General features: G+C 46.7%; 6 non-coding genes across 6 annotated transcripts; 3 read left to right on the plus strand and 3 right to left on the minus strand.

Annotated features, from left to right (window-relative positions):
* Positions 1-324: 324 nt before the first annotated feature.
* Positions 325-398, minus strand: TRNAN-GUU (transfer RNA asparagine (anticodon GUU)). Its single transcript has one exon. It is a non-coding gene; the product is annotated as a tRNA-Asn (tRNA).
* A 2145-nt stretch (positions 399-2543) lies between these two features.
* On the plus strand, positions 2544-2617 carry TRNAI-AAU (transfer RNA isoleucine (anticodon AAU)). The gene has a single exon. It is a non-coding gene; the product is annotated as a tRNA-Ile (tRNA).
* A 4956-nt stretch (positions 2618-7573) lies between these two features.
* On the minus strand, positions 7574-7647 carry TRNAN-GUU (transfer RNA asparagine (anticodon GUU)). The gene has a single exon. It is a non-coding gene; the product is annotated as a tRNA-Asn (tRNA).
* Positions 7648-9791: 2144 nt separating this feature from the next.
* On the plus strand, positions 9792-9865 carry TRNAI-AAU (transfer RNA isoleucine (anticodon AAU)). Its single transcript has one exon. It is a non-coding gene; the product is annotated as a tRNA-Ile (tRNA).
* Positions 9866-14821: 4956 nt separating this feature from the next.
* On the minus strand, positions 14822-14895 carry TRNAN-GUU (transfer RNA asparagine (anticodon GUU)). Its single transcript has one exon. It is a non-coding gene; the product is annotated as a tRNA-Asn (tRNA).
* Positions 14896-17039: 2144 nt separating this feature from the next.
* Positions 17040-17113, plus strand: TRNAI-AAU (transfer RNA isoleucine (anticodon AAU)). Its single transcript has one exon. It is a non-coding gene; the product is annotated as a tRNA-Ile (tRNA).
* Positions 17114-18689: the final 1576 nt, after the last annotated feature.

Raw genomic sequence — 18689 nt, forward strand, 5'->3', positions numbered from 1 at the left:
GGGCCATGAAACTGGGTATTGAAAGACAAACGCCTATGCCAGATTCCCACATCAGAATACCAGAAATATAGGGCCATGAAAGTGGGTTTTGAAAGACAAACGCCTATGCCAGATTCCCACATCAGAATACAAGAACTATAGGGCCATGTAAGCGTGTATTGAAAGACAATCAGACTGGCCATGGATGTGTGACTTGAGGGAAATGTCAGCACAGGAAGCACCTTACATATGGTTTCAGAATTAAGCAGTGCACCCTGCACGTTGGTTGTTTTTTTTTTTTTGAACGGGAGTTGGCTCACGTTTGCCAAAATCCAAAATAAACTGCGTCCCTGGGTGGGCTTGAACCACCAACCTTTCGGTTAACAGCCGAACGCGCTAACCGATTGCGCCACAGAGACGATGTGTGCCCTGTTGCGCAAAAGCCATATATGTAGGCTAATCGCGCAGGCCTGGATCCAGGTGAAGACTTCATCTTTTATTAAAGCCCTGGGGAGGAGCGCTGTCTGCACACAGCAAGGCTGTAAGTTAGGATAGGCGCCTCCATTTCTCTGAAGCGTCTCTTTCTCAGTATGGTACAAGTAATGTTCAGCTTCAAACAGTACACAAAGCACTTTGGGCTATGGGCTTGATTGAAAAGCCCGTTTTGGGCTAACATTTGAATGTCCTGCCACACAGTGCACCATAGAGACTGCTGAGCACCTCACCATTGCAAGACTTATTTATCTCTCCAGCTCCACAGCTATCTATGACTTCCTAAACACTGGTGGCACCTGAAACCCCTGAGAAGTATTAAGGCAGCAGGGGGCCTGGCTGCTGCTTAACTCCTCACACCTCCTTCCTACCAGCAGGGCGGGCTGAGAATGTGTCACCTCCCGTGAGGCCCCATTTTAAGATGAAAGTTGGGATGGGGGGGGGGGGCACTTGCTTATTGCGGATAACAGTCCGAGAAGCACGGAGTAGCCAGCATTTCAAGAGTGGGGTTGGGGGTGAGCCATGAACAAAGTCCTGCTACTCCTCCCCCTAAATGCAGTGGGTGCAATTGCATTCGGTCTCATTCGAGCCCCCACACCACCCACCCTGCCCCAATCTACTTTTTTGGTAACATTAGTAACTGATGGTATTTTGACACATAACGAAAAAAATAAAACTGCAGGAACATTACAGATGCAGGAAACTCATCTATAAGAGCTCTGTCCGGGCGTTCTGGGGCAAAATACATGCAAACATTCTACTTTGTATATGGATTGCACGGACAGAAGTGACTTCCCGGAAAAAAGACATTTCAAGGAGCATCATCAGTCTTTGATACTTAGAGGCAGAGCTTTAAGTGGGCTGGGGCTAGCATGGGCCGAGCCCCGGCAGTCTCCAGAAAAGGCTCCTGAGCCGGGGCCCTGCCGGGGGCTCACCCCCGACTAGCTCCAGCCATGCTGACACCTGAGGCCGCCCGTGCAGCGGCTGCACGGTTACACAAGCTGCCTGCAGGTGTCAGCACTATGGTTTAGAAAAAAAGCAATTGCCTTTTCTTTTTTTCTAAACCAAAGTGCTGTCACCTGCAAGCAGCAGGTGCAGCCTTCCAGTGCGGGCTGCCTGGTGGCTCTGTACTCTGAAACAGGAGGAGGGCTGGACTGCCAGGCCTCCTTTTGTTTCTGAGTAAATAGCCATCACCCAGCATGAAGCCCCTGCGCTACTCACGCTGGCTAATGGCTATCTACTCGGAAACAAAAGGCGAGCTGGGCAGTTCAGACCTCCTCCTGTTTCAGAGTACAGAGCCATCAGCAGCAGGCATCACTTTCATTCAAGGAGCCTGTGGTAAAGCATTGCAGCATGTGGCTCCTTGAATGAAAAGGCTGCCTGCTGGGTGTGAGCTGTGGCATACTGGTGTCACACCTTTGCTCCGCTTAGCCGGGGAGGGGCTGTGCGCATTAAATGTAATAATGCCAGTGCTCCCCAGCTCTGCTTCTTTTAGCGGCCCCCACCTCTTAGGCGACGGGGGCTCTTGATGGGGGCATGGACTAAGCACACCCATGCCTAGGCCAAACCCCCTAACGAGAGCCACCCTCAATTTCTAATCCCACTTAAAGCACTGCTTAGAGTCACCTTGGAAGTGACTTTAGAATAGGTTGCCATAAGTAAGTCAAGTGGCAAATAACTATGTGGTGCAAAATACCTAAATTGCACTCGTATTATATATGGAGCAACTCTATAGTCATTAGGCATTGAGGCTTGGCCAGGACAGCTGCCCCTCATAATGTAGCCTCGAGCGTGGAGTCTATAATGGCAGCAGTCCGTGGCAGCAGTAAGCCTTCCCAAAAGTGGTTGTAACTGGCCCAAAGACGACATCTTGTGCAAATGCTCTTATCCAGTGCATGCCAAAGAATGGTCTAGATGTCACCTGCTCCATCTTGTCAGGCGCGTCTCCTGGGCTGCAAGTTGCCTTCCGATGTGCTGACAGCAGGCGCTAAGGGATGAATGGGAATGTACTAAGAACATTGTTCTGTTGACAGTGGCTGCTAGTAGCTGTTGCTGTGATCTTGAGTATTAATGGCCGGTTAGCTCAGTTGGTTAGAGCGTGGTGCTAATAACGCCAAGGTCGCGGGTTCGATCCCCGTACTGGCCACACCTTTTTTAAGTTTCCTTTTAAAATTGGAGCTTCATGAATGAAGAACTCTCATTGGACGAATATGAAATCTGTTAAATAATAAGCCGATGTGGAATTCTGAGTAATAGCACAATATAAGCAAAGACTTCCTCTGGCTAATGCCAAAAACAGTTCTTTGGCTCCTGAAATGACTACATGTCCTAGTGCTGTAGCAAAAGGGCTGCAAGAAGGCAGTCTATCCGTGGTCCTCCTCTTCTTAGCCGGTGGTGGCAGCACAGGTATTTCCCTCCAGTCCCAAATTGATAACATCACTCCAACTTTGCAGTGTGCTGACATCTCAGGAGTCTTCTGGCTTCTGAATTGTGGGAGTCGGATCACCCTGCGGGGAGGAGATGGGCCCAACATCGCAGCACAGCACCCCTCTGGCCCGCCTTGGGTAACTTAAACTTTGGACACCCCCTGGGCATCCCCCCTTTTTTGCAGGCCCCCCATCAAACAAATCGCTGTGTACCAATCTTTCCTCTTGGTTTCCTCTACAAGGTCTCAATGTTTGGAATAGGTCAAGGACCTACTGGGATATCCTATCAGCAGCATCCCTGCCCCACTTAGCCGTGCCCAGCTTCTGATCCTGGCAAATGCTATGGGACCTGGGCAGTCATTGCCAAAGAATGGCAACTGATTGATTGCCTGTGCAAATGATAACTATGCCCGGCAAATGTGTGAGTGCAAAGGCAATTGATTAGAATTCCTGTAAATGGAGCAGGTATCTGGCAAAGGATAACAGGGCTGTCACCCACTCAACTGAAAATGCTGCAGGCAGGAGGCATGACTGCGCAACGATGCTCAGTACGGCGGGGTAGAAGCGGCTTGGAATGGGGAGTAAGCAAGAGCACAACAAATCTCACAGCTTTGAGAGCAGAGAGTGAGTGTTTAAACAATCATTAACAGGCAGCAACCCCAAAGGGACGTCATTTCACCAAAATGCCAGGGGTAGCGGAAGTGACATCACACGACCGTTGACCCCCTGATGACATCACAGGAAGTGATTTCATTTGACCCCACCCTGAAGTGATATCGCAGGAAGCGATGGAACACAACCATTCACCCGTTGATGAAACAGGAAGTGGCATCACATAGCATTGTACACCACAAAAAATATGGTTACAATATCACTATAGTGTGATGTACATAATGTGATGTACATTTCATACAAGAATCGATCGCCATATGTATTGTTAAGATCAGAGTGTATAGGCCCATATTACCAAATTACTGTGAATGCAAGCAGAAGTCCATGACCAAATGATAATGATGTGTTATTATGTAGCACTTACGCTTAAGCTCTTTATATAGTAAAAATATACACCCAATATCACCCAACATGTGTTGGTACTCTTTTATCGACCTCAGAAAGATGAAAGGTTGAGTTGAGGCGTTTAAGAACAGACTAAATCAGTGACTCACCCCCTGAAGTGTGCCTGAAATAAACCTTTAATAAGTCTAGCAATGATTGTATAGCATTCCAGAAATACACATTATTTGGTATTCCTATTCTTTCTTATTTAGGGTCAGTGCCGAAAGTGTTAGACTTTTGGCACTCCTGTTCTTATTTTTCTTATTTTTTTTAACGGCCCTGAACAAGAAAGCCAGCCACTCCAGATTTAAAGAGCTACATGGTGCTGGCCGCAGCCTAGGAGCTTGCATTACAAAACCCCCCCAAAAAAACAAAAAAGAGAACTTTTTTTCAAGAGGTTGCAAGGGAGAACAGAGATGTCGCAAGGGAGACCTCAGAGGTTGCGACCCCCAACTGACGTCCCCGGGTAAAGTGGCAGGAGACATCTCTGCCCATATCAATATACGCCCCAGGGTGAAGACAAAGACTAAATGCTGGGCCCGATTTTACATGCCTCGCACTCCCAATGATTAGTCTCTCTTTGTGAAACTAAATATCCTCAACATTGGGGTGGAAAATGGTTGCCATTGGCCAATGGAAGTAATACTAGATGAAGGAAGCGAAATGCACCAACATTCAACCTGATGCCTCAGAGGAAGTCCAGTTTTTTGCAGCATGTGTTTGTGTGCATGTGTGTCTTGCAAGTCCAAGGTTTGAAACCTGATAAGCTCGCCTAGTGGTTTAATGCACCTACCACAGCAATCTATATGTAACCTGCAGGCAATACATCCAGTTCCTGGTGAGATACTGACACATTATTGCATTCTGTGCCTGGACTCCACCTCATGAAGGTGCTGTGGTCTAACGGAGCGGGAGCGGTGCTCTTCTACTTTTCTTAATCAGGTTCTACTGTGTCTATAGTTTTATTTTAAAAAGAATCCGTTCCGGAATGGTTTTGGTTTAAAATAAAAGTGTAGGAAGCAGTTGAAACTTGCACTGCACTAAATGTTCCCTTAAACAGCAGGCGCATGTGTTTGGGGGTTTGTGTTGTGTGTGGAAGGGGACGTGGCCATGTGGTTTGTGGGGAGCGGGGCAGGCCAGCAGGGAATATAGTTCCACTACTTGTTTTCATACACTTTGACCACTGGTGCCTGTTTTCATTCCCAGCACAGGTAACTTATCAACAGTGATCCCTATGCATCACTTTAGTTCCTCAATTTTCTCCTCAGGTCACTTGGGAGCAGAGAGACAGCATATGTATTTCCAGCACTACGGAGGCCAGAGTACACAAATCAAAGGCATAATTTATAGAGGGCACGCAGGAACTTGCAGGTGCAGGGGTTATTGTACCGGGGTATTTTATGAACACTTATGTACCCACTTGGAGGTGTTGCTAGGCTCAAGATTAGCTTTATAAAACCATACTCTAGCCCCCTGTGCGTATGGGCCTTTAATCACATTAACCGAAACAGTCCCACCACTTAAGAAGTGAGCACACGGTTGTGCATAAAGCAAGTTTATTGTACACAGTTTCAGGGAGTGGTTAGATGGTGTTGCAGGACCAAACTAACCCAGGTTTGAACAATACAACATCAGTTGGCATCTTACATCCTTTTTGCAACAATTACAATAATCCCAGATGTTCTATAACAATCCACCCCCAAAATATGATTGGACCAAAATCTTTTAAAAGGAATCCCATCTTCTCCCAATTCTCCACTTATCCTTGGTCAGTTTTATCTTGATAGTCATCTTCATGTCATAATCAGAGCACACCTTCTTAGGATTGGTCCGTAGGAGTCCATGGCGTCAGTACATGGTTAAACATTGGTCTTGAAAACATAATTAATTGCTAGCAATAACTGGCCTAAAGCCTTTAACTTTCATTGTGGTTGCACATGGTCCGCACAACAAATTTGAGCAAATAGAGGAAGGCCTGAATAAACAGGATCTCAACTAACCCATACCCCATACTCCTGGCGCTTCTGAAGACCTACTAATTTATACGACCACAACTTCAGAACATATAGCCACTGATGACCTTTAAAGACAATTAACTGTCAGATACCCTGGCCTCAGGCCTAACTTTTATTACCACCGAACAAAAAACCAACGCCCTCTAGCGACACCAATCCAATGAGCGAGATAACATCTGTTCCCTTGCAGGACTCTTAAATCATAAACCGTGTCCTGCTTCTGAGCTGACTTTCTTACTAGGTGACTAATATTTCTTTCCGTCAAGACTGTCCCTGCTACTTAAAATTCATGTGCAGCAGCGAACCAAGGAGATGAAAATGAATGATTTACTCATTTGTCTGACATCTGCAAACCTGAGAAAGTCAGTTTAAATCTCAACATGCATTTTGCAAGAGAGTCCCAACTACCTTTTTACAAAGCACCCCGTTGTGTAGATTGTTTTCATGTTGCATTTGCAGTTTATCCCTCTACGTGCGTGGTGATTATGTATACATTCTAAAGAGCTGTAACATTAAAAGAAACATCATAACTAACTGCACTCGATACAAATGGGTTCACATATTGTGACCAGTTCGCTGCCATCCGCCATCATCAATGTGGTGCGCTCAACATTAATCCCTCATAATAATGGGGACCCTTCCTGACCTCCCGGACACCCCCAAAAAAGTTAAGGGAGACTCCTCTGTTGTCAGCGCTGCTATATAGGGTGGGCAATGGAATAGCAAAATGTGTCCTTCCCAAACTAGTGCTGCAACGCCTCTGCCAGATTCCCACATCAGAATACTAGAACTATAGGGCCATGAAATCGGGTATTGAAAGAAAAACGCCTATGCCAGATTCCCACATCAGAATACAAGAACTATAGGGCCATGAAACCGGGTATTGAAAGGCAAACGCCTATGCCAGATTCCCACATCAGAATACAAGAACTGTAGGGCCATGAAACTGGGTATTGAAAATCAACCCCTATGCCAGATTCCCACATCAAAATACTAACTATAGGGCCATGAAACCGGGTATCGAAAGGCAAACACCTATGCCAAATTCCCACATCAGAATACCAAAACTATCGGCCCATGAAAAAGGGTATTGAAATACAAACGCCTATGCCAGATTCCCACATCGGAAAACAAGAACTATTGGGCCATGAAACTGGGTATTGAAAGACAAACGCCTATGCCAGATTCCCACAACAGACTACCAGAAATATAGGGCCATGAAAGTGGATATTGAAAGACAACGCCTATGCCTGATTCCCACATCAGAATACCAGAACTATGGGGCCATGAAACTGGGTATTGAAAGACAAACGCCTATGCCAGATTCCCACATCAGAATACCAGAAATATAGGGCCATGAAAGTGGGTTTTGAAAGACAAACGCCTATGCCAGATTCCCACATCAGAATACAAGAACTATAGGGCCATGTAAGCGTGTATTGAAAGACAATCAGACTGGCCATGGATGTGTGACTTGAGGGAAATGTCAGCACAGGAAGCACCTTACATATGGTTTCAGAATTAAGCAGTGCACCCTGCACGTTGGTTGTTTTTTTTTTTTTGAACGGGAGTTGGCTCACGTTTGCCAAAATCCAAAATAAACTGCGTCCCTGGGTGGGCTTGAACCACCAACCTTTCGGTTAACAGCCGAACGCGCTAACCGATTGCGCCACAGAGACGATGTGTGCCCTGCTGCGCAAAAGCCATATATGTAGGCTAATCGCGCAGGCCTGGATCCAGGTGAAGACTTCATCTTTTATTAAAGCCCTGGGGAGGAGCGCTGTCTGCACACAGCAAGGCTGTAAGTTAGGATAGGCGCCTCCATTTCTCTGAAGCGTCTCTTTCTCAGTATGGTACAAGTAATGTTCAGCTTCAAACAGTACACAAAGCACTTTGGGCTATGGGCTTGATTGAAAAGCCCGTTTTGGGCTAACATTTGAATGTCCTGCCACACAGTGCACCATAGAGACTGCTGAGCACCTCACCATTGCAAGACTTATTTATCTCTCCAGCTCCACAGCTATCTATGACTTCCTAAACACTGGTGGCACCTGAAACCCCTGAGAAGTGTTAAGGCAGCAGGGGGCCTGGCTGCTGCTTAACTCCTCACACCTCCTTCCTACCAGCAGGGCGGGCTGAGAATGTGTCACCTCCCGTGAGGCCCCATTTTAAGATGAAAGTTGGGATGGGGGGGGGGGCACTTGCTTATTGCGGATAACAGTCCGAGAAGCACGGAGTAGCCAGCATTTCAAGAGTGGGGTTGGGGGTGAGCCATGAACAAAGTCCTGCTACTCCTCCCCCTAAATGCAGTGGGTGCAATTGCATACGGTCTCATTCGAGCCCCCACACCACCCACCCTGCCCCAATCTACTTTTTTGGTAACATTAGTAACTGATGGTATTTTGACACATAACGAAAAAAATAAAACTGCAGGAACATTACAGATGCAGGAAACTCATCTATAAGAGCTCTGTCCGGGCGTTCTGGGGCAAAATACATGCAAACATTCTACTTTGTATATGGATTGCACGGACAGAAGTGACTTCCCGGAAAAAAGACATTTCAAGGAGCATCATCAGTCTTTGATACTTAGAGGCAGAGCTTTAAGTGGGCTGGGGCTAGCATGGGCCGAGCCCCGGCAGTCTCCAGAAAAGGCTCCTGAGCCGGGGCCCTGCCGGGGGCTCACCCCCGACTAGCTCCAGCCATGCTGACACCTGAGGCCGCCCGTGCAGCGGCTGCACGGTTACACAAGCTGCCTGCAGGTGTCAGCACTATGGTTTAGAAAAAAAGCAATTGCCTTTTCTTTTTTTCTAAACCGAAGTGCTGTCACCTGCAAGCAGCAGGTGCAGCCTTCCAGTGCGGGCTGCCTGGTGGCTCTGTACTCTGAAACAGGAGGAGGGCTGGACTGCCAGGCCTCCTTTTGTTTCTGAGTAAATAGCCATCACCCAGCATGAAGCCCCTGCGCTACTCACGCTGGCTAATGGCTATCTACTCGGAAACAAAAGGCGAGCTGGGCAGTTCAGACCTCCTCCTGTTTCAGAGTACAGAGCCATCAGCAGCAGGCATCACTTTCATTCAAGGAGCCTGTGGTAAAGCATTGCAGCATGTGGCTCCTTGAATGAAAAGGCTGCCTGCTGGGTGTGAGCTGTGGCATACTGGTGTCACACCTTTGCTCCGCTTAGCCGGGGAGGGGCTGTGCGCATTAAATGTAATAATGCCAGTGCTCCCCAGCTCTGCTTCTTTTAGCGGCCCCCACCTCTTAGGCGACGGGGGCTCTTGATGGGGGCATGGACTAAGCACACCCATGCCTAGGCCAAACCCCCTAACGAGAGCCACCCTCAATTTCTAATCCCACTTAAAGCACTGCTTAGAGTCACCTTGGAAGTGACTTTAGAATAGGTTGCCATAAGTAAGTCAAGTGGCAAATAACTTTGTGGTGCAAAATACCTAAATTGCACTCGTATTATATATGGAGCAACTCTATAGTCATTAGGCATTGAGGCTTGGCCAGGACAGCTGCCCCTCATAATGTAGCCTCGAGCGTGGAGTCTATAATGGCAGCAGTCCGTGGCAGCAGTAAGCCTTCCCAAAAGTGGTTGTAACTGGCCCAAAGACGACATCTTGTGCAAATGCTCTTATCCAGTGCATGCCAAAGAATGGTCTAGATGTCACCTGCTCCATCTTGTCAGGCGCGTCTCCTGGGCTGCAAGTTGCCTTCCGATGTGCTGACAGCAGGCGCTAAGGGATGAATGGGAATGTACTAAGAACATTGTTCTGTTGACAGTGGCTGCTAGTAGCTGTTGCTGTGATCTTGAGTATTAATGGCCGGTTAGCTCAGTTGGTTAGAGCGTGGTGCTAATAACGCCAAGGTCGCGGGTTCGATCCCCGTACTGGCCACACCTTTTTTAAGTTTCCTTTTAAAATTGGAGCTTCATGAATGAAGAACTCTCATTGGACGAATATGAAATCTGTTAAATAATAAGCCGATGTGGAATTCTGAGTAATAGCACAATATAAGCAAAGACTTCCTCTGGCTAATGCCAAAAACAGTTCTTTGGCTCCTGAAATGACTACATGTCCTAGTGCTGTAGCAAAAGGGCTGCAAGAAGGCAGTCTATCCGTGGTCCTCCTCTTCTTAGCCGGTGGTGGCAGCACAGGTATTTCCCTCCAGTCCCAAATTGATAACATCACTCCAACTTTGCAGTGTGCTGACATCTCAGGAGTCTTCTGGCTTCTGAATTGTGGGAGTCGGATCACCCTGCGGGGAGGAGATGGGCCCAACATCGCAGCACAGCACCCCTCTGGCCCGCCTTGGGTAACTTAAACTTTGGACACCCCCTGGGCATCCCCCCTTTTTTGCAGGCCCCCCATCAAACAAATCGCTGTGTACCAATCTTTCCTCTTGGTTTCCTCTACAAGGTCTCAATGTTTGGAATAGGTCAAGGACCTACTGGGATATCCTATCAGCAGCATCCCTGCCCCACTTAGCCGTGCCCAGCTTCTGATCCTGGCAAATGCTATGGGACCTGGGCAGTCATTGCCAAAGAATGGCAACTGATTGATTGCCTGTGCAAATGATAACTATGCCCGGCAAATGTGTGAGTGCAAAGGCAATTGATTAGAATTCCTGTAAATGGAGCAGGTATCTGGCAAAGGATAACAGGGCTGTCACCCACTCAACTGAAAATGCTGCAGGCAGGAGGCATGACTGCGCAACGATGCTCAGTACGGCGGGGTAGAAGCGGCTTGGAATGGGGAGTAAGCAAGAGCACAACAAATCTCACAGCTTTGAGAGCAGAGAGTGAGTGTTTAAACAATCATTAACAGGCAGCAACCCCAAAGGGACGTCATTTCACCAAAATGCCAGGGGTAGCGGAAGTGACATCACACGACCGTTGACCCCCTGATGACATCACAGGAAGTGATTTCATTTGACCCCACCCTGAAGTGATATCGCAGGAAGCGATGGAACACAACCATTCACCCGTTGATGAAACAGGAAGTGGCATCACATAGCATTGTACACCACAAAAAATATGGTTACAATATCACTATAGTGTGATGTACATAATGTGATGTACATTTCATACAAGAATCGATCGCCATATGTATTGTTAAGATCAGAGTGTATAGGCCCATATTACCAAATTACTGTGAATGCAAGCAGAAGTCCATGACCAAATGATAATGATGTGTTATTATGTAGCACTTACGCTTAAGCTCTTTATATAGTAAAAATATACACCCAATATCACCCAACATGTGTTGGTACTCTTTTATCGACCTCAGAAAGATGAAAGGTTGAGTTGAGGCGTTTAAGAACAGACTAAATCAGTGACTCACCCCCTGAAGTGTGCCTGAAATAAACCTTTAATAAGTCTAGCAATGATTGTATAGCATTCCAGAAATACACATTATTTGGTATTCCTATTCTTTCTTATTTAGGGTCAGTGCCGAAAGTGTTAGACTTTTGGCACTCCTGTTCTTATTTTTCTTATTTTTTTTAACGGCCCTGAACAAGAAAGCCAGCCACTCCAGATTTAAAGAGCTACATGGTGCTGGCCGCAGCCTAGGAGCTTGCATTACAAAACCCCCCCAAAAAAACAAAAAAGAGAACTTTTTTTCAAGAGGTTGCAAGGGAGAACAGAGATGTCGCAAGGGAGACCTCAGAGGTTGCGACCCCCAACTGACGTCCCCGGGTAAAGTGGCAGGAGACATCTCTGCCCATATCAATATACGCCCCAGGGTGAAGACAAAGACTAAATGCTGGGCCCGATTTTACATGCCTCGCACTCCCAATGATTAGTCTCTCTTTGTGAAACTAAATATCCTCAACATTGGGGTGGAAAATAGTTGCCATTGGCCAATGGAAGTAATACTAGATGAAGGAAGCGAAATGCACCAACATTCAACCTGATGCCTCAGAGGAAGTCCAGTTTTTTGCAGCATGTGTTTGTGTGCATGTGTGTCTTGCAAGTCCAAGGTTTGAAACCTGATAAGCTCGCCTAGTGGTTTAATGCACCTACCACAGCAATCTATATGTAACCTGCAGGCAATACATCCAGTTCCTGGTGAGATACTGACACATTATTGCATTCTGTGCCTGGACTCCACCTCATGAAGGTGCTGTGGTCTAACGGAGCGGGAGCGGTGCTCTTCTACTTTTCTTAATCAGGTTCTACTGTGTCTATAGTTTTATTTTAAAAAGAACCCGTTCCGGAATGGTTTTGGTTTAAAATAAAAGTGTAGGAAGCAGTTGAAACTTGCACTGCACTAAATGTTCCCTTAAACAGCAGGCGCATGTGTTTGGGGGTTTGTGTTGTGTGTGGAAGGGGACGTGGCCATGTGGTTTGTGGGGAGCGGGGCAGGCCAGCAGGGAATATAGTTCCACTACTTGTTTTCATACACTTTGACCACTGGTGCCTGTTTTCATTCCCAGCACAGGTAACTTATCAACAGTGATCCCTATGCATCACTTTAGTTCCTCAATTTTCTCCTCAGGTCACTTGGGAGCAGAGAGACAGCATATGTATTTCCAGCACTACGGAGGCCAGAGTACACAAATCAAAGGCATAATTTATAGTGGGCACGCAGGAACTTGCAGGTGCAGGGGTTATTGTACCGGGGTATTTTATGAACACTTATGTACCCACTTGGAGGTGTTGCTAGGCTCAAGATTAGCTTTATAAAACCATACTCTAGCCCCCTGTGCGTATGGGCCTTTAATCACATTAACCGAAACAGTCCCACCACTTAAGAAGTGAGCACACGGTTGTGCATAAAGCAAGTTTATTGTACACAGTTTCAGGGAGTGGTTAGATGGTGTTGCAGGACCAAACTAACCCAGGTTTGAACAATACAACATCAGTTGGCATCTTACATCCTTTTTGCAACAATTACAATAATCCCAGATGTTCTATAACAATCCACCCCCAAAATATGATTGGACCAAAATCTTTTAAAAGGAATCCCATCTTCTCCCAATTCTCCACTTATCCTTGGTCAGTTTTATCTTGATAGTCATCTTCATGTCATAATCAGAGCACACCTTCTTAGGATTGGTCCGTAGGAGTCCATGGCGTCAGTACATGGTTAAACATTGGTCTTGAAAACATAATTAATTGCTAGCAATAACTGGCCTAAAGCCTTTAACTTTCATTGTGGTTGCACATGGTCCGCACAACAAATTTGAGCAAATAGAGGAAGGCCTGAATAAACAGGATCTCAACTAACCCATACCCCATACTCCTGGCGCTCCTGAAGACCTACTAATTTATACGACCACAACTTCAGAACATATAGCCACTGATGACCTTTAAAGACAATTAACTGTCAGATACCCTGGCCTCAGGCCTAACTTTTATTACCACCGAACAAAAAACCAACGCCCTCTAGCGACACCAATCCAATGAGCGAGATAACATCTGTTCCCTTGCAGGACTCTTAAATCATAAACCGTGTCCTGCTTCTGAGCTGACTTTCTTACTAGGTGACTAATATTTCTTTCCGTCAAGACTGTCCCTGCTACTTAAAATTCATGTGCAGCAGCGAACCAAGGAGATGAAAATGAATGATTTACTCATTTGTCTGACATCTGCAAACCTGAGAAAGTCAGTTTAAATCTCAACATGCATTTTGCAAGAGAGTCCCAACTACCTTTTTACAAAGCACCCCGTTGTGTAGATTGTTTTCATGTTGCATTTGCAGTTTATCCCTCTACGTGCGTGGTGATTATGTATACATTCTAAAGAGCTGTAACATTAAAAGAAACATCATAACTAACTGCACTCGATACAAATGGGTTCACATATTGTGACCAGTTCGCTGCCATCCGCCATCATCAATGTGGTGCGCTCAACATTAATCCCTCATAATAATGGGGACCCTTCCTGACCTCCCGGACACCCCCAAAAAAGTTAAGGGAGACTCCTCTGTTGTCAGCGCTGCTATATAGGGTGGGCAATGGAATAGCAAAATGTGTCCTTCCCAAACTAGTGCTGCAACGCCTCTGCCAGATTCCCACATCAGAATACTAGAACTATAGGGCCATGAAATCGGGTATTGAAAGAAAAACGCCTATGCCAGATTCCCACATCAGAATACAAGAACTATAGGGCCATGAAACCGGGTATTGAAAGGCAAACGCCTATGCCAGATTCCCACATCAGAATACAAGAACTGTAGGGCCATGAAACTGGGTATTGAAAATCAACCCCTATGCCAGATTCCCACATCAAAATACTAACTATAGGGCCATGAAACCGGGTATCGAAAGGCAAACACCTATGCCAAATTCCCACATCAGAATACCAAAACTATCGGCCCATGAAAAAGGGTATTGAAATACAAACGCCTATGCCAGATTCCCACATCGGAAAACAAGAACTATTGGGCCATGAAACTGGGTATTGAAAGACAAACGCCTATGCCAGATTCCCACAACAGACTACCAGAAATATAGGGCCATGAAAGTGGATATTGAAAGACAACGCCTATGCCAGATTCCCACATCAGAATACCAGAACTATGGGGCCATGAAACTGGGTATTGAAAGACAAACGCCTATGCCAGATTCCCACATCAGAATACCAGAAATATAGGGCCATGAAAGTGGGTTTTGAAAGACAAACGCCTATGCCAGATTCCCACATCAGAATACAAGAACTATAGGGCCATGTAAGCGTGTATTGAAAGACAATCAGACTGGCCATGGATGTGTGACTTGAGGGAAATGTCAGCACAGGAAGCACCTTACATATGGTTTCAGAATTAAGCAGTGCACCCTGCACGTTGGTTGTTTTTTTTTTTTTGAACGGGAGTTGGCTCACGTTTGCCAAAATCCAAAATAAACTGCGTCCCTGGGTGGGCTTGAACCACCAACCTTTCGGTTAACAGCCGAACGCGCTAACCGATTGCGCCACAGAGATGATGTGTGCCCTGCTGCGCAAAAGCCATATATGTAGGCTAATCGCGCAGGCCTGGATCCAGGTGAAGACTTCATCTTTTATTAAAGCCCTGGGGAGGAGCGCTGTCTGCACACAGCAAGGCTGTAAGTTAGGATAGGCGCCTCCATTTCTCTGAAGCGTCTCTTTCTCAGTATGGTACAAGTAATGTTCAGCTTCAAACAGTACACAAAGCACTTTGGGCTATGGGCTTGATTGAAAAGCCCGTTTTGGGCTAACATTTGAATGTCCTGCCACACAGTGCACCATAGAGACTGCTGAGCACCTCACCATTGCAAGACTTATTTATCTCTCCAGCTCCACAGCTATCTATGACTTCCTAAACACTGGTGGCACCTGAAACCCCTGAGAAGTATTAAGGCAGCAGGGGGCCTGGCTGCTGCTTAACTCCTCACACCTCCTTCCTACCAGCAGGGCGGGCTGAGAATGTGTCACCTCCCGTGAGGCCCCATTTTAAGATGAAAGTTGGGATGGGGGGGGGGGCACTTGCTTATTGCGGATAACAGTCCGAGAAGCACGGAGTAGCCAGCATTTCAAGAGTGGGGTTGGGGGTGAGCCATGAACAAAGTCCTGCTACTCCTCCCCCTAAATGCAGTGGGTGCAATTGCATTCGGTCTCATTCGAGCCCCCACACCACCCACTCTGCCCCAATCTACTTTTTTGGTAACATTAGTAACTGATGGTATTTTGACACATAACGAAAAAAATAAAACTGCAGGAACATTACAGATGCAGGAAACTCATCTATAAGAGCTCTGTCCGGGCGTTCTGGGGCAAAATACATGCAAACATTCTACTTTGTATATGGATTGCACGGACAGAAGTGACTTCCCGGAAAAAAGACATTTCAAGGAGCATCATCAGTCTTTGATACTTAGAGGCAGAGCTTTAAGTGGGCTGGGGCTAGCATGGGCCGAGCCCCGGCAGTCTCCAGAAAAGGCTCCTGAGCCGGGGCCCTGCCGGGGGCTCACCCCCGACTAGCTCCAGCCATGCTGACACCTGAGGCCGCCCGTGCAGCGGCTGCACGGTTACACAAGCTGCCTGCAGGTGTCAGCACTATGGTTTAGAAAAAAAGCAATTGCCTTTTCTTTTTTTCTAAACCAAAGTGCTGTCACCTGCAAGCAGCAGGTGCAGCCTTCCAGTGCGGGCTGCCTGGTGGCTCTGTACTCTGAAACAGGAGGAGGGCTGGACTGCCAGGCCTCCTTTTGTTTCTGAGTAAATAGCCATCACCCAGCATGAAGCCCCTGCGCTACTCACGCTGGCTAATGGCTATCTACTCGGAAACAAAAGGCGAGCTGGGCAGTTCAGACCTCCTCCTGTTTCAGAGTACAGAGCCATCAGCAGCAGGCATCACTTTCATTCAAGGAGCCTGTGGTAAAGCATTGCAGCATGTGGCTCCTTGAATGAAAAGGCTGCCTGCTGGGTGTGAGCTGTGGCATACTGGTGTCACACCTTTGCTCCGCTTAGCCGGGGAGGGGCTGTGCGCATTAAATGTAATAATGCCAGTGCTCCCCAGCTCTGCTTCTTTTAGCGGCCCCCACCTCTTAGGCGACGGGGGCTCTTGATGGGGGCATGGACTAAGCACACCCATGCCTAGGCCAAACCCCCTAACGAGAGCCACCCTCAATTTCTAATCCCACTTAAAGCACTGCTTAGAGTCACCTTGGAAGTGACTTTAGAATAGGTTGCCATAAGTAAGTCAAGTGGCAAATAACTATGTGGTGCAAAATACCTAAATTGCACTCGTATTATATATGGAGCAACTCTATAGTCATTAGGCATTGAGGCTTGGCCAGGACAGCTGCCCCTCATAATGTAGCCTCGAGCGTGGAGTCTATAATGGCAGCAGTCCGTGGCAGCAGTAAGCCTTCCCAAAAGTGGTTGTAACTGGCCCAAAGACGACATCTTGTGCAAATGCTCTTATCCAGTGCATGCCAAAGAATGGTCTAGATGTCACCTGCTCCATCTTGTCAGGCGCGTCTCCTGGGCTGCAAGTTGCCTTCCGATGTGCTGACAGCAGGCGCTAAGGGATGAATGGGAATGTACTAAGAACATTGTTCTGTTGACAGTGGCTGCTAGTAGCTGTTGCTGTGATCTTGAGTATTAATGGCCGGTTAGCTCAGTTGGTTAGAGCGTGGTGCTAATAACGCCAAGGTCGCGGGTTCGATCCCCGTACTGGCCACACCTTTTTTAAGTTTCCTTTTAAAATTGGAGCTTCATGAATGAAGAACTCTCATTGGACGAATATGAAATCTGTTAAATAATAAGCCGATGTGGAATTCTGAGTAATAGCACAATATAAGCAAAGACTTCCTCTGGCTAATGCCAAAAACAGTTCTTTGGCTCCTGAAATGACTACATGTCCTAGTGCTGTAGCAAAAGGGCTGCAAGAAGGCAGTCTATCCGTGGTCCTCCTCTTCTTAGCCGGTGGTGGCAGCACAGGTATTTCCCTCCAGTCCCAAATTGATAACATCACTCCAACTTTGCAGTGTGCTGACATCTCAGGAGTCTTCTGGCTTCTGAATTGTGGGAGTCGGATCACCCTGCGGGGAGGAGATGGGCCCAACATCGCAGCACAGCACCCCTCTGGCCCGCCTTGGGTAACTTAAACTTTGGACACCCCCTGGGCATCCCCCCTTTTTTGCAGGCCCCCCATCAAACAAATCGCTGTGTACCAATCTTTCCTCTTGGTTTCCTCTACAAGGTCTCAATGTTTGGAATAGGTCAAGGACCTACTGGGATATCCTATCAGCAGCATCCCTGCCCCACTTAGCCGTGCCCAGCTTCTGATCCTGGCAAATGCTATGGGACCTGGGCAGTCATTGCCAAAGAATGGCAACTGATTGATTGCCTGTGCAAATGATAACTATGCCCGGCAAATGTGTGAGTGCAAAGGCAATTGATTAGAATTCCTGTAAATGGAGCAGGTATCTGGCAAAGGATAACAGGGCTGTCACCCACTCAACTGAAAATGCTGCAGGCAGGAGGCATGACTGCGCAACGATGCTCAGTACGGCGGGGTAGAAGCGGCTTGGAATGGGGAGTAAGCAAGAGCACAACAAATCTCACAGCTTTGAGAGCAGAGAGTGAGTGTTTAAACAATCATTAACAGGCAGCAACCCCAAAGGGACGTCATTTCACCAAAATGCCAGGGGTAGCGGAAGTGACATCACACGACCGTTGACCCCCTGATGACATCACAGGAAGTGATTTCATTTGACCCCACCCTGAAGTGATATCGCAGGAAGCGATGGAACACAACCATTCACCCGTTGATGAAACAGGAAGTGGCATCACATAGCATTGTACACCACAAAAAATATGGTTACAATATCACTATAGTGTGATGTACATAATGTGATGTACATTTCATACAAGAATCGATCGCCATATGTATTGTTAAGATCAGAGTGTATAGGCCCATATTACCAAATTACTGTGAATGCAAGCAGAAGTCCATGACCAAATGATAATGATGTGTTATTATGTAGCACTTACGCTTAAGCTCTTTATATAGTAAAAATATACACCCAATATCACCCAACATGTGTTGGTACTCTTTTATCGACCTCAGAAAGATGAAAGGTTGAGTTGAGGCGTTTAAGAACAGACTAAATCAGTGACTCACCCCCTGAAGTGTGCCTGAAATAAACCTTTAATAAGTCTAGCAATGATTGTATAGCATTCCAGAAATACACATTATTTGGTATTCCTATTCTTTCTTATTTAGGGTCAGTGCCGAAAGTGTTAGACTTTTG

This window comes from Ambystoma mexicanum, chromosome 1p (assembly GCF_040938575.1).
Source record: "Ambystoma mexicanum isolate Mex_15411 chromosome 1p, UKY_AmexF1_1, whole genome shotgun sequence".
In the NCBI taxonomy this organism is placed as follows: domain Eukaryota; kingdom Metazoa; phylum Chordata; class Amphibia; order Caudata; family Ambystomatidae; genus Ambystoma; species Ambystoma mexicanum.